Below are 15,493 nucleotides of genomic sequence, written 5' to 3'. Positions count from 1 at the left end.
AAACAAAATGGGGTGTCCTGAGGACACTAAGAGGGTAATTCATAGAAATTTGCACAAAAGTGGCGCACGCGGCTGGCGCACAGCGTGCCCGTGCGAATGTCTGCGCCAGCCGCGTGCGCTAAAACGATTTCCGCGCACAGCGTATTCATGGATTTTCGCATCCAAAACCAGCCGTGGCGCAGCGTGGCGCAGCGACCCTGCAGCAGCGCCAGTTACGCCCCCAAGAATGCCCTCGCGCAAGGAAAAGCCTCCAAAATCCCCAAATAATCGCAAAGGGCTGCGCTAACCCTGGACCAGTTCACAGGGCTGGCAAACAGCAAACGCCAAGCGGGGAACATGTATTTCAGTGGTTTGCGGGAAGTTGCACACGCGATTGTCCTGTGTACGTGTGCATCAGGGGCGCGTGGGAAGTAACACACGCAAAAGCAGCAGGGTACGTGTATTTCAGGGGTGCGCGGGAAGTATCACAGGCAAAAGCAGCAGGGTACATGTATTTCAGGGGTGCGCGGGAAGTATCACAGGCAAAAGCAGCAGGGTACGTGTATGTCAGGGGTGCGCGGGAAGTATCACATGCAATTCCATCAGGGTACGTGTATTCCAGGGGTGCGCAGGAAGTATCACACGCAAAAACAGCAGGGTACGTGTATTTCAGGGGTGCGCGGGAAGTATCACACGCAAAAGCAGCAGGGTACGTGTATCTTAGGGGTGCGCGGGAAGTATCACACACGATTCCATCAGGGTATGTGTATTCCAGGGGTGCGCGGGAAGTATCACATGCAAAAACAGCAGGGTACGTGTATTCCAGGGGTGCACGGGAAGTATCACACGCAAAAGCAGCAGGGTACGTGTATTTCAGGGGTGCGCGGGAAGTATCACACGCAAAATCAGCAGGGTACGTGTATTTCAGTGGTGCGCGGGACGTATCACACGCAATTCCATCAGGGTACGTGTATTACAGGGGTGCGCTGGGAGCACCACACGTGAATTGCACATGTGGGTCCTCCCAGGTGTACTCTCTACACCCTCCACGCCCCCTGCAGGTGGCCCACACAACAGGGGCCTACCCTGCACATGTCCTGCAGGCACCCCATCCACCATGGCCATGCCCCCCAGCCAACCCACATGTCACCTTGCACTACTGCCCACCAACGCATGTCCCCCTGCACCCCCAGCCACCAGGGGCAGCCTCCACCAGGCCCTACTCATTTCTTCCATTACCCCCACCCCCCAGCCACCAGGGGCAGCCTCCAGCAGGCCCCCACCCATGTCTCCCTGCACCCCCACCCCCCAGCAGTGCAGGGGCACCCTCCACCAGGCCCCCTCTCATGTCTACCACCACCCCCACCCCCCAGCCACCAGGGGCAGCCTCCACCAGGCCCCCACTCATGTCTCCCATCACCCCCACCCCCTAGCAGTGCAGGGGCAGCCTCCACCAGGCTCCCACACATGTCCCGCTGCACCCCCACCCCCCAGCCACCAGGGGCAGCCTCCACCAGGCCCCGACTCATGTCTAACTCATGTCTCCCTGCACCCCCACCCCCCAGCCACCAGGGGCAGCCTCCACCAGGCCCCCACTCATATCTCCCATCAACCCCACCCCCCAGCAGTGCAAGGTCAGCCTCCACCAGGCCCCCACTCATGTCTACCACCACCCCAACCCCCAGCAGTGCAGGGGAGCCTCCACCAGGCTCCCACCCATGTCTACCACCACCCCCACCCCCCAGCCACCAGGGGCAGCCTCCACCAGGCCACCACTCATGTCTCCCTGCACCCCCACCCCCCAGCCACCAGGGGCAGCCTCCACCAGGCCCCCACCCATGTCTACCATCACCCCCACCCCCCAGCAGTGCAGGGGCAGCCTCCACCAGGCCCCCACTCATGTCTCCCATCACCACCACCCCCCAGCCACCAGGGGCAGCTTCCACCAGACCCCCACTCATGTCTCCCATCACCCCCACCCCCCAGCCACCAGGGGCAGTCTCCACCAGGCCCCCACTCATGTCTACCACCACCCCCACCCCCCAGCAGTGCAGGAGCAGCCTCCACCAGGCCCCGACCCATGTCTCCCATCAGCCCCACCCCCCAGAAGTGCAGGGTCAGCCTCCACCAGGCCCCCACTCATGTCTACCACCACCCCCACCCCCACCCGCCAGGGGCAGCCTCCACCAGGCCCCCACTCATGCCTCCCATCACCCCCACCCCCCAGCAGTGCAGGGTCAGCCTCCACCAGGCCCCCACTCATGTCTACCACCACCCCCACCCCCCAGCAGTGCAGGGGCAGCCTACACCAGGCCCCCACCCATGTCTACCACCACCCCCACCCCCCGCCACCAGGGGCAGCCTCCACCAGGCCGCCACTCATGTCTCCCTGCACCCCCACCCCCCAGCCAACAGGGGCAGCCTCCACCAGGCCCCGACCCATGTCTACCATCACCCCCACGCCCCAGCAGTGCAGGGGCAACCTCCACCAGGCCCCCACTCATGTCTCCCATCACCCCCACCCCCCAGCCACCAGGGGCAGCCTCTACCAGGCCCCCACTCATGTCTCCCATCACCCCCAGCCCCCAGCCACCAGGGGCAGCCTCCACCAGGCCCCCACTCATGTCTACCACCACCCCCACCACCCAGCAGTGCAGGGGCAGCCTCGACCAGGCCCCCACCCATGTATCCCATCACCCCCACCCCCCAGCAGTGCAGGGTCAGCCTCCACCAGGCCCCCACTCATGTCTACCACCTCCCCCACCCCCCAGCAGTGCAGGGGCAGCCTCTACCAGGCCCCCACTCATGTCTACCACCACCCCCCCGAGGGGCAGCCTCCACCAGGCCCCCACTCATGTCTCCCAACACCCCCACCCCCCAGCAGTGCAGGGTCAGCCTCCACCAGGCCACCACTCATGTCTACCACCACCCCCACCCCCCAGCAGTGCAAGGAAACCTCCACCAGGCCCCCACCCATGTTTACCACCACCCCCACCCCCCAGTCACCAGGGGCAGCCTCCACCAGGCCCCCACTCATGTCTCCCTGCACCCCCACCCCCAACCACCAGGGGCAGCCTCCACCAGGCCCCCACTCATGTCTACCACCACCCCACCCCCCAGCCACTAGGGGCAGCCTCCATCAGGCCCCCACTCATGTCTCCCATCACCCCCACCCCCCAGCAGTGCAGGGTCAGCCTCCACCAGGCCCCCACTCATGTCTACCACCACCCCCACCCCCCAGCAGTGCAGGGGCAGCCTCCACCAGGCCCCCACCCATGTCTACTACCACCCCCACCCCCCAGCCACCAGGGGCAGCCTCCACCAGGCCCCCACTCATGTCTCCCTGCACCCCCACCCCCCAGCCACCAGGGGCAGCCTCCACCAGGCCCCCACCCATGTCTACCATCACCCGCACCCCCAGCCATCAGGGGCAGCCTCCACCAGGCCCCCACCCATGTTTACCATCACCCCCACCCCCCAGCCACCAGGGGCAGCCTCCACCAGGCCCCCACCCATGTCTACCATCACCCCACCACCCAGCAGTGCAGGGGCAGCCTCCACGGCCCCCACTCATGTCTACCACCACCCCCACCCCCCAGCAGTGCAGGGGCAGTCTCCACCAGGCCCCCACCCATGTCTACCACCACCCCCACCCCCCAGCCACCAGGGGCAGCCTCCACCAGGCCCCCACTCATGTCTCCCTGCACCCCCACCCCCCAGCAGCGCAGGGGCAGCCTCCACCAGGCCCCCACTCATGTCTCCCATCCCCCCCACCCTCCATCCACCAGGGCAGCCTCCACCAGGCCCCCACTCATGTCTACCACCACCCCCACCCCCCAGCAGTGCAGGGGCAGCCTCCACCAGGCCCCCACTCATGTCTCCCATCACCCCCACCCCCCAGCAGTGCAGGGGCAGCCTCCACCAGGCCCCCACTCAGGTCTACCACCACCCCCACCCCCCAGCCACTAGGGGCAGCCTCCGCCAGGCCCCCACTCATGTCTCCCATCACCCCCACCCCGCAGCAGTGCAGGGTCAGCCTCCACCAGGCCCCCACTCATGTCTACCACCACCCCCACCCCCCGCAGTGCAGGGCAGCCTCCACCAGACCCCCACTCATGTCTACCACCACCCCCACCCCCCAGCAGTGCAGGGGTAGCCTCCACCAGGCCCCCACCCATGTCTACCACCACCCCCAACCCCCAGCCACCAGGGGCAGCCTCCACCAGGCCCCCACTCATGACTCCCTGCACCCCCACCCCCCAGCCACCAGGGGCAGCCTCCACCAGGCCCCCACCCATGTCTACCATCACCCCCACCCCCAGCCATCAGGGGCAGCCTCCACCAGGCCCCCACCCATGTCTACCATCACCCCCACCCCCCAGCAGTGCAGGGGCAGCCTCCACCAGGCCCCCACTCATGTCTACCACCACCCCCACCCCCCAGCAGTGCAGGGGCAGCCTCCACCAGGCCCGTCACCAATGTCTACCACCACCCCCACCCCCCAGCCACCAGGGGCAGCCTCCACCAGGCCCCCACTCATGTCTCCCTGCACCCCCACCCCCCAGCAGTGCAGGGGCAGCCTCCACCAGGCCCCCACTCATGTCTACCACCACCCCCACCCCCCAGCAGTGCAGGGGCAGTCTCCACCAGGCCCCCACCCATGTCTACCACCACCCCCACCCCCCAGCCACCAGGGGCAGCCTCCACAAGGCCCCCACCCATGTCTACCATCACCCCCACCGCCAGCCATCAGGGGCAGCCTCCACCAGGCCCCCACCCATGTTTACCATCACCCCCACCCCCCAGCCACCAGAGGCAGCCTCCACCAGGCCCCCACCCATGTCTACCATCACCCCACCACCCAGCAGTGCAGGGGCAGCCTCCACCAGGCCCCCACTCATGTCTACCACCACCCCCACCCCCCAGCAGTGCAGGGGCAGTCTCCACCAGGCCCCCACCCATGTCTACCACCACCCCCACCCCCCAGCCACCAGGGGCAGCCTCCACCAGGCCCCCACTCATGTCTCCCTGCAGCCCCACCCCCCAGCAGTGCAGGGGCAGCCTCCACCAGGCCCTCACTCATGTCTCCCATCCCTCCCACCCTCCATCCACCAGGGCAGCCTCCACCAGGCCCCCACTCATGTCTACCACCACCCCCACCCCCCAGCAGTGCAGGGGCAGCCTCCACCAGGCCCCCACTCATGTCTCCCATCACCCCCACCCCCCAGCAGTGCTGGGGCAGCCTCCACCAGGCCCCCACTCAGGTCTACCACCACCCCCACCCCCCAGCCACTAGGGGCAGCCTCTGCCAGGCCCCCACTCATGTCTCCCATCACCCCCACCCCCCAGCAGTGCAGGGTCAGCCTCCACCAGGCCCCCACTCATGTCTACCACCACCCCCAACCCCCGCAGTGCAGGGCAGCCTCCACCAGACCCCCACTCATGTCTACCACCACCCCCACCCCCCAGCAGTGCAGGGGCAGCCTCCACCAGGCCCCCACCCATGTCTACCACCACCCCCACCCCCCAGCCACCAGGGGCAGCCTCCACCAGGCCCCCACTCATGTCTCCCTGCACCCCCACCCCCCAGCCACCAGGGGCAGCCTCCACCAGGCCCCCACCCATGTCTACCATCACCCCCACCCCCCAGCCATCAGGGGCAGCCTCCACCAGGCCCCCACCCATGTCTACCATCACCCCCACCCCCCAGCCACCAGGGGCAGCCTCCACCAGGCCCCCACCCATGTCTACCATCACCCCCACCCCCCAGCAGTGCAGGGGCAGCCTCCACCAGGCCCCCACTCATGTCTACCACCACCCCCACCCCCCAGCAGTGCAGGGGCAGCCTCCACCAGGCCCGTCACCAATGTCTACCACCACCCCCACCCCCCAGCCACCAGGGGCAGCCTCCACCAGGCCCCCACTCATGTCTCCCTGCACCCCCACCCCCCAGCAGTGCAGGGGCAGCCTCCACCAGGCCCCCACTCATGTCTCCCATCACCCCCACCATCCAGCCACCAGGGGCAGCCTCCACCAGGCCCCACTGTTGTCTCCCATCACCCCCACCCCCCAGCCACCAGGGGCAGCCTCCACCAGGCCCCCACTCATGTCTACCACCACCCCCACCCCTCAGCAGTGCAGGGGCAGCCTCCACCAGGCCCCCACTCATGTCTCCCTGCATCCCCACCCCCCAGCAGTGCAGGGTCAGCCTCCACCAGGCCCCCTCTCATGTCTACCATTGCCCCCACCCCCCAGCAGTGCAGGGGCAGCCTCCATCAGGCCCCCACTCATGTCTCCCATCACCCCCACCCCCCACCAACCAGGCACAGCCTCCACCAGGCCCCCACTCATGTCTCCCATCATCCCCACCCCCCAGCCACCAGGGGCATCCTCCACCAGGCCCCCACTCATGTCTACCACCACCCCCACCCCCCAGCCACCAGGGGCAGCCTCCACCAGGCCCCCACACATGTCTACCAGCCAACATTTCACCACAATGTAGATCCCTGCCCCTTATGGTCAGCCTCCAAATGGCAAACACCCACCCGAGTATTGCATCCACCCACTTAGAAATGACAGAAGCCCAATTGCAAGTTTGGAAATGAACACATGTCCCTCACATACAGCCAATGGGTGTCAGTGAATGTCAAAACCCATATCATGATATGCATGAAACCAATGAGATGATACTACACATTGAACTTCGATGAAAAAATATGTATTAAAAGCAACATAAATTGAATCAAAATTAAACAAACAATAATAGAAATTTTTAAAAAAAACTACAGCAGGTCCGTGAAATAATGCTAAACCACAAATCATAATGCAAAGGAAAGGTGTCCAAAGTCACAGTCCACAAAAGTAAATCCAATGCAAAATTAAAATCGAAAACTATTGCTCCATGGCGAAATCATAATAAAAATTGAAAATCCAAAAGTCAACTATGTACAGATAAACTACCCAGGGTCCATGATCCCAACCGAAGAAATGAAACCTATCTAATAACACTACCTAAAAAAAATAACTATATACAAAAATGTGGCCCATTGTCCAAAAGGTCGAAAAAAAAAGCTAAACCAAAGGAAACCTAACACTAACTATATAACTATTTACAAGGGCAGCGGGCTAGTCCGACGGCTCACTTCGGGATGTTCCGGGCCAGGGCATCATCAAACTCCTGCTCAATGTCCCGGAGGCGCTCCTCCTCCATGGCCCCGAGGGTCCGCAGGGCCGTCCACATGTTCCCCCCAAACTCCCTGCGGATTGCCTCGAGGCACTCGGCACGCCTCAGGGCCCTCTGCATGGAGTTCCCCGCCCTGACCATCGTGAGCCGTGCCTCTTCTGCCCGCTGCCGCTCCGCATCTATGGCGTGGCCCAACTGCTGCCACACGGAAGACACTTCCCATCCTGGGTCCTCCTGCCCTCCGGCCGATGCCTGCCCCTCCGATGTCGATGGCCCCGAGCCATCATGGCTCCCACCACGTTGCTGCGACTGCTGCTGCTGCTGCGCCTCTGCCCGTGCACTGCCTCCTGCTGCCTGCACATCCTCTGCTGGCTGGGGTGCAGTTGTTGATGCTGCTGGACGTCCGACTCCCGACTGTGGCAGGGATGCCTCCTCCACCAGCCTGGCCGCACCGTCAGAGGCAGCTCCACAGGGAACCCAGGTGACTGATGGGTGGGAAGATGGCACGGAGGATGACTGGCGCATAGGGGGTTCAGTTGAGGAGGGGGTCTGAGCAAGCCCCATCAAACGGAGGAATCCGGCCTGGGTGACCTGTCCCAGTGGGCCGACGCGGTCAACGAGCCATTCGAGATGACGTGCAGTCTCCTCATGAAAAGACTGCAGGTCACCTCGCATGGCCCGTTGAAGCAACGCCACACCAGTCAGGACAGGCTCAACCCGGACCCGGATAGCCACGTCCGCAGGCAGAGGAATTCCAGTTGTCGTTAGCTCATCCCCTGCCTGAAAACGGGTCTGGACGTAGGCATCCCTGCTGGTGCAAGATGATGCAGTGACAGGATCAGGGACAGGATTGCACACAGGCACCTCTGCGGCGACCTGTGCTGCCTCCTGTCCCTGGTCCTGTACTGCACCACTAGCACCAGTGGAATCCCCACCTCCAGACCCCATCTCTGTTGCTTGCATAGCCTCCTCCTCCACCAAACCCCCCACCAACCTGGATGACTCTGTGCCATCTTCCCCCGTTGGGCCCTGTGGGGTCCCAGCTGCCCCTTCTGCTGCCGAGGAGTCCAACTCCGACCTCCGCCTCGTGGACCTCCCCCCGGCAGCTGCGGCCTGGGATGCGGCACCGGACTCCTCACTCCCCGACCAGATGACAACCTGGGAGGGGAGCTGGGCCTTGCATCTCCGGCAGGCGGTGCGATCCCCGCCGCTGTGCCCCACAGCACCTTCTCCGCCCTCTTCATCAGTTGACGCTGCAGACAGGGAGAAATAAAACACAGGCATCAGGGCACTGTACAATGGACACATACACACATGACAGTTGCACATGAGTGGCATTGGCAAACCTCAGACATCGCATCACAATCGACAACACACATGTCATTTCAACTTGCACACATGAGCCACACCACAGCCACATCGCAACTCCCAGCACCATCCATACACATACAACCGCATGAGCAGGCAAAGGTGAGCCAGACATCACATGCAACACAGGGAGTGCACTACACATGCATGCACACCACCACACTTGCATGCATGTGTACACCTCAGCCAACTGTCGTAGTGTTCCGATGGGCATCCATGTCACATCTGCCAATCAGGCTTCCACATCCCGCTGTCACATGCAGCCATGTTGCCTCACTGTTGCACCCTTGTCAAATACACACACATGCACATGTACACAGTGCTGATACATGCAGCTGAAAACAACATACACGAGTGACATCATGAACATGCCCACTTACATACACATTCATCCAAACATGTGTGCCCACACAACTGCATTTGGCATGCAAGCCTACACACACAAGCACCATCCATGTCTCACACATGACAGCCCTCGCATGTGTTAGCCTCACGGTCCTGTACACCCCCACCCATACTCGGCCCCATGCAAACACATGTGCAACCGGCACACTACTGGCACATCACCACACGCACAGCTTACAATCATGATGCATGTACACTTACCGCTCGACTCCAGACGGGTCTGCCTCTCAAGGACCTGGACGTGGAGTGCTGGGGATATGCGTTCCAGGACCCTCATCTGATATTCCGACAAGTGGCCCCGGCGCCCCTTAGCATCCGCTGCCTTCAAGAGGCGCCGGGCCTTGTTCAGGGTCCTGGACCTGAAGTCCTCCCAGTGCTTCTTGACATGTTGGTAGTCGGGGACTGCCACCCCCTCCGCGTTGATGGCAGTCACGATGTCCGTCCAGATCCGAGTCCGTCCTTCCTTGTCGGCGTGCACACTTCCGTAGAGGGCATCATACTGCCCCAGGACTTGCTCCACCAGGACACCAACTTCCCTGGCACTGAAGCTGGTGCCCCTCTGCCTCTCTGGCCGGGGGTTGTCAGTGGCGCCAGATGTTGCAGTGCCTGACATGACAACCCCAGAGGCAGGAGTGGGTGGGCAACTGGGTCCTGGGGCTGGGCTGTGGAGCGATGGAATCCCAGTCGGGAGTCTTCGGTTCCAGCAGGGGTGGTCACAGCAACAGCACCCCTGGCTGATGTGCAGGCAGCAAATGGCAGGGCACGTGGGCAACTGGCAGTCAGGCAGCAGCAGATGGCAGGTGGGAGCGTGCTCGGGGCTCTGGGGGGCAGTAATTAGGCCTTCTGGGCAGGAGCGTGGTCTTCCGTGTGCTTACGCGTGGCCAGCTTGATACGGAGTGATTTGGCACGTGAAAATCCTGCACGTCTGCGTGTAAATCAAGGAAAGGCCCTTAGCGCGTATGCACGTCAGCACGCATATGCTATTTCATTGGACCAAAGGCCCTTAGCGCGTAAGCACGTCTGTGATGTGACACGCGCGGGTGTTTCCCTCATTACATGTGATGACAGAGCACATGTGGATTTCCACCAATCGCGTGTGAAACTTCCTGCGCACCCCAGAAATACACGTACCCAGGCCAATCGCGTGTACGCTCAATTCCCTCAGATTACACGCGATGACACTCGGACGTGCAGTTTTACCACGTGTGCTCGCATATGCGATTTCATTGGCCCAAAGGCCACCATGCGCAGCTGTGACATCATGAGCATGGCCGTAGAGAATGGCACGTGTAAAAATGAAGAGATACACATCCGAGTGTCAAAGCGCGTAATTGGTGGAAATGGCCTCATCGCGTATGCGCGTCTGTGACGTGTGTATAAAAGGTACGTGTAGAACGCCATTTCCTTGTATGTGCTTTTCGTGGAGAGCGAGTGGGTGAAATCTGTACTTCTTGTCGGTTCACACGCGATTTACTTCACGGCCTTTCCAGTTCGTACTCCCTGTTACCTCTGACAGCTTTTTCTCTTTTCCTCTTTTTCCTGGGCCTGTTTCCTCAAACAGCGTTCCCTTCTACTGTTGTCCTGTCTCCTCAGACAGCGTACAATTCTTCTTTTGGCGGGGGTGTTGAAAACACGCACAGGCGCATATTTTTCACGCTTTTGTTCCTGGCAGACAGTGAGTCGCACAGGTATTTTACATCTGTGCTTGCCCCGTGTGTTGCGTACCCCTTCAGAGGTCATTCTAGGCTGCGTGTGACACGCATACGTTCATTCTTGTGTTTCTGGGTGCCACAGCGTAGTGCAGGTTTATTTTTCCCCGCCGTCTAGGAGGGGTTGCGTGCACCTTACTTCCCTTTTTTGGGGTGCCTGTCCGTTGCGTGACCCGTCATCTTTCCCCAGGGGTGACATACAGCCTTACTAGAGCACTAGGGTACGATTACCATCTGGTACCCAACCCCTTTAACCCCAAATTGCTCAGGACAATAGTTCACATCGACTCCCATACGCACAATAACATCAGTGCCATGGCTGGGAGGCGACCAAGCCGTAAGGGTGGCAAAGGTGGCCGAGCCCCAAGTGGTGGCCGTGGTGGATCCAGTAGGGGACGTGGCCGTGACTTGCAGGGTGCCCCTAGCCCCCCATGTGTGGAGGAGCAGTCAGGGACACCCATGCCCCCCCGCCCCTGGTTGAGGTTAACGTGGCTGACACCATCCATGCTCAGCCCTTGTTGGACCAGCCCACTGTGGAACCAGACCTGGCACAGGGTGACTCCATGGGTGACTTCCAAGTCAGCAGGTCTAGGCCACGTGCGCCGGTGAACGTTGGCGTCATCAGGCCACGTGGATCAGGGCAGCTAGGTCATCTGCTGCCCCGCGTAGGCAGGCTGGGGAGGCTGCAGGGGCAGCTGCGGCTCCATCCACCCAACCTCTCACACACCCAGCCAGGACAGTGTCGGTCCAAGTCCATCATGCTGACATTCCCCTTGACACCATCACACTTGAGCTAATGCCTACACCAACTCCCATGCTGAGTGTGCAATCCCACGCTCCTACCCCTAGTGTCCAGAGCGGCGTAGGACACTCAGGATCCCCACCACCTTCCATGCGGAAGAGGAAGAGTGCTCGTCCAGTAGAGGCTGATGCCCCAGGCACGGCTACACAGTCCGGCCCATCAAGGAAGCCCAGCTTCAATGAGGCCAAACTGAATGCACTTGTAGAGTATGTGTCCGCACATGACCGCGAAATGGTGATTGTTGCAGGATCCAAGACCACACCTGCACAACGTCAGGCACACTGGCAGACCATTGCGGACATCATAAGTGCCCTTGGAATCGTGAGGCGCACAGCTAATGAATGCTACAAGCGCTGGAATGACCTGAAGCGCAGGGCAAAGAATAAGCTGGCCTCAAGTCATGCCACAACTCTAGTGACTGGAGGTGGGTCTCCAGCAGACGACATAGAACTCACTCCACATGAGCAGGTTGATGGACCTACGTCACAGAGGAACAGATCCAAGGCATGGGAGAACTGGCAGATTACGAGGCATTGCCCGGTGAGTGCACATGCATGTGTGTGTCATCCATGTGCATGGTGTGTGTGGGAGGGCTTCTGTTTGGGTGCCAGGTGAGGGTGTGTGTGCCTGAGTGGTTCGGGTCACACATGTGCCTCTTCCTATACATTCTTGCACCAGCATTTGGGTATGGCAGCATCCCTTCTGCCAACATTAGACATCCAGCCCAACGCCACGCCAGTTGCCCTTGGAGTGTCATCTTGCCACAACATTGTTGCTTATTTACCTCTGTTTATTCAGGCAGATTGTTTGCATACCACAACTTTTACTCGGGATTTCTCAGTCCTATTGTCACATGTATGACATGGCTATGGTACAGTGGACTGGCTTAGTTTACTGGACATGATTAGTTTAGACATGTCCCTGTGCTATAGGACCATTTTGGACTGGCAGCTGCAGGTTAAACATTTGAACCATTTCAATGAAAAGATCAATTATATGAGCAAACTGGACTGAATGAACAATTGGTGACCTCCTCTCCCTCTTCACTTCATGGCTAGGGTACATGCCATCTGTGTGACGGCATGTGTATTTGACCTGCCAATCACTGGCCAATGTGTGATGCCACTGCTAGGCAGCATGCAGCAAATGTGTTCACCTTCCATCTTGGTGTCATCAATGTGTGCCATCTGCCTCCCTATCACACGCAGTGACGGTGCATGCATGGGAGGGTTTTAGTCATGTGGGACATGTGTCAATCAAGTACTGTTTCTGCAGCCTCTCAACCATAATTGTGTGCCATAGTGCTAATGCCTGTTTCCATTTGTTTTCTTTTATGTCTTTGCAGGGGATGACGCACTTGATACTGCTGGGGTTGTGGAGATGGTGCAGACCCAGGAGGGGTCTGAGGGCCGACCGACCACCAGTGAGGGACGTGGTATGGTGGTGGGTGAGAACCCACAACTGCTGCAGGTCGTGCTCTCAAGGGGTGTCTCGGCTGCACCTCCCACGAGCTGTATTCAGGTGTCGATTCGGATGATGAGACCTATGTGCCATCGCAGGTGAGTGTTCCTGGGAGGGATTCTGTTCTGTCTGACCCACCTGCACCAGGGTTAAAACCCTCAATGGGGATGTCAGTGTTGGCAGGTACGCCTTTGGTGGTTACGGATGCAGGGTCACACTCCGCGACATCTGATCCTGTTCCCGGGCCAGCAGATCAGAGGGGGAATGCAGTCCTGCAGCCTCAGGCAGTGCCGGCACAGCAAGGCGCAGTTCGCCTTGCCCCAGACAGGTGTGGTGCCCGCCGACGTGGTGGCCGTCAGCCACCTGGCAATACCGCATGGGAGCAATCCATATATGGTATGGCAACCCAACAGGCAGCATCATCAGAGATGATGGCTCAGGCCATGGATAGGGTGGCCACTTCCATTGTCCCCCCCGAAAGGCTGATGGAGCGACTACAGCAGGCAACCGACTCCATCTGCCAGTCACACAGGGAGGACATGTTGGCGTCCGACAGGGACAGACGGGCGGCACTGGCGACTCTGCAGGAAGCCATCTCCATAGCATCCCAGGGCCACAGGGAAGCCCTGAGGGTGGAACTCCTTCACCTCAGGACGACTCTTGTTGAGCTTGAGGCTTCAACAAACAGAAGGACAGAACAGCAGCTGGAGCGTCTCACCCGTACGCTCTCAGCTGAGATGCAGGCAACTAGGGCGGAGGTCCAGGCATCCCGTGAGTTGTTGCACACTTATCCTCCAGAACGAGACCTACCACACCCGCATGCTTGCAGCCATGGAGGAACAGACTAGGGCTTTGTGTGGGCTGCCTCCCATAGTGCCACCACCTCCTGATGCCGCTACAGAGGGTGAGGAGAGCGACAGCAGTGATACTCCCACATTGTCATGGATTTGGTTCAGATGCTTGGGTTTTTGTCACACACACCCCTCCTGCTTCCCGTTTCCATGGGCTTGCAAAGGGTGTGCCCAAGTGACATTGACGTACATGGTGACATTGGACTCCCATGAGCTGTGTGGGCAGTCTGTAGTAAATACTGTGTATACATTCATAGTGCATATTGTTGTTGTATTGTACACTGCACGGTGTATTGATATGTGCCTCTGCATCCATCTCATCCTCCTAATTTGCAGGTCCATTCTTCATGTCTTCACAATGCGGTCCACCTTGGAACTGGAGTCCATGTTGTAAGCAGTGCACCTACACTCTGGCGTGGCGCTAACACTGTATACTTGGAAGTGTTTGGAGGGCTGTGATCATCAGGTAGTGAGGCTAGCACATTTTTAAGTCTGTAATGTCATGTTTAAGGTAGGTTGGAGGTTGTGTAGGTGATTGGTATTCTTGGTAAGTATTTGGTAATGTGGGTTGTAGGTCCTGCATTACTGTGAGCATTTCATGTGTGGACATGTTTCCATTAGGGACACTGTAGCTGGTGACACTTGGGGCATGTTGTGGGGATTAATTTCTTTCCTCTCACATTGCATGACATGCCATGGTGTGTTGTGTGGCCGTGCCGGGGAGGGGTTGGGTGACATGGCACTGTTTTCATGTAGTATTTTGCGATTGGGTATTCATTTCTGCAGCATGGAAGTGTCTTTTGATGACACTGCATTGGTGGCGTTTGTGTAGGTAGGGATGCACACATTGTGACACTTCCACATGAACAATCTCAGGCTGCTATGGTTCTGACAGTTGACTGTCCCTTTGTTCGTCTTAATTGTCAGGTCGAGTCATCATTGCTTATCAGATGGTATGTACCAGGCCTGTGTGCACTCCACTGGGGTGTGATTTCTATGTGAAGTAATTAGCCACCAGCTGCGTACGGGCTGCCTCACCCCGTGCCCTCTCCCCTCCCATGCGCAGCGGGCGTGCATGTGGTTGGGGATGTGGGGGCACCACCATGTCCACAGCCACGCCCCGGCGTGTTGCAACATTGTGCAGGACACATGCTGCCACTATGATCCTGCACACTACTGGGGGCGCATATAACAGCTGCCCGCCAGAACGGTCAAGGGAGCGAAAGCGTGACTTGAGCACTCTGAATGTGCGCTCCACTATGCCCCGGGTTGCAATATGGGCTGTGTTGTATCTTACCTCTGGAGGCGTGATGGGGTTCCGAATTGGCGTCATCATGTGGGTGCTCAGAGGGTAGGCACTGTCCCCTGGTGAAGAGGTGATGGGTATCATTAGTGGGGTAGTGACCTAACTCTGCATCTGACATGCATGCATGTGCAGTGGCATTCATACTCACCAAGCAGCCATGTATCGCCATGCCGCCCAGCTTCTAGGTCCCGGTTTAGGATTGACATTCTGTAAATTAAACTGTCGTGGGTGGACCCTGGATAGTTGGCATATACTGAGGTGAGGATTCCCTTAGCATTACATACTACCTGCACGTTGATGGAATGCCAGTGCTTGCGGTTCCTATAGATGTGCTCAGATGCCCTGGGGGGACGTAGTGCCACATGGGTGCAGTCAATGGCACCTAGCACTTTTGGGAATTGTGCCACACCGTAGAAATCCAGGGTGGCA

This window comes from Ambystoma mexicanum, chromosome 1q, assembly GCF_040938575.1.
Source record: "Ambystoma mexicanum isolate Mex_15411 chromosome 1q, UKY_AmexF1_1, whole genome shotgun sequence".
Taxonomy (NCBI): Eukaryota; Metazoa; Chordata; class Amphibia; order Caudata; family Ambystomatidae; genus Ambystoma; species Ambystoma mexicanum.
This window is presented reverse-complemented; position numbering follows the sequence as displayed.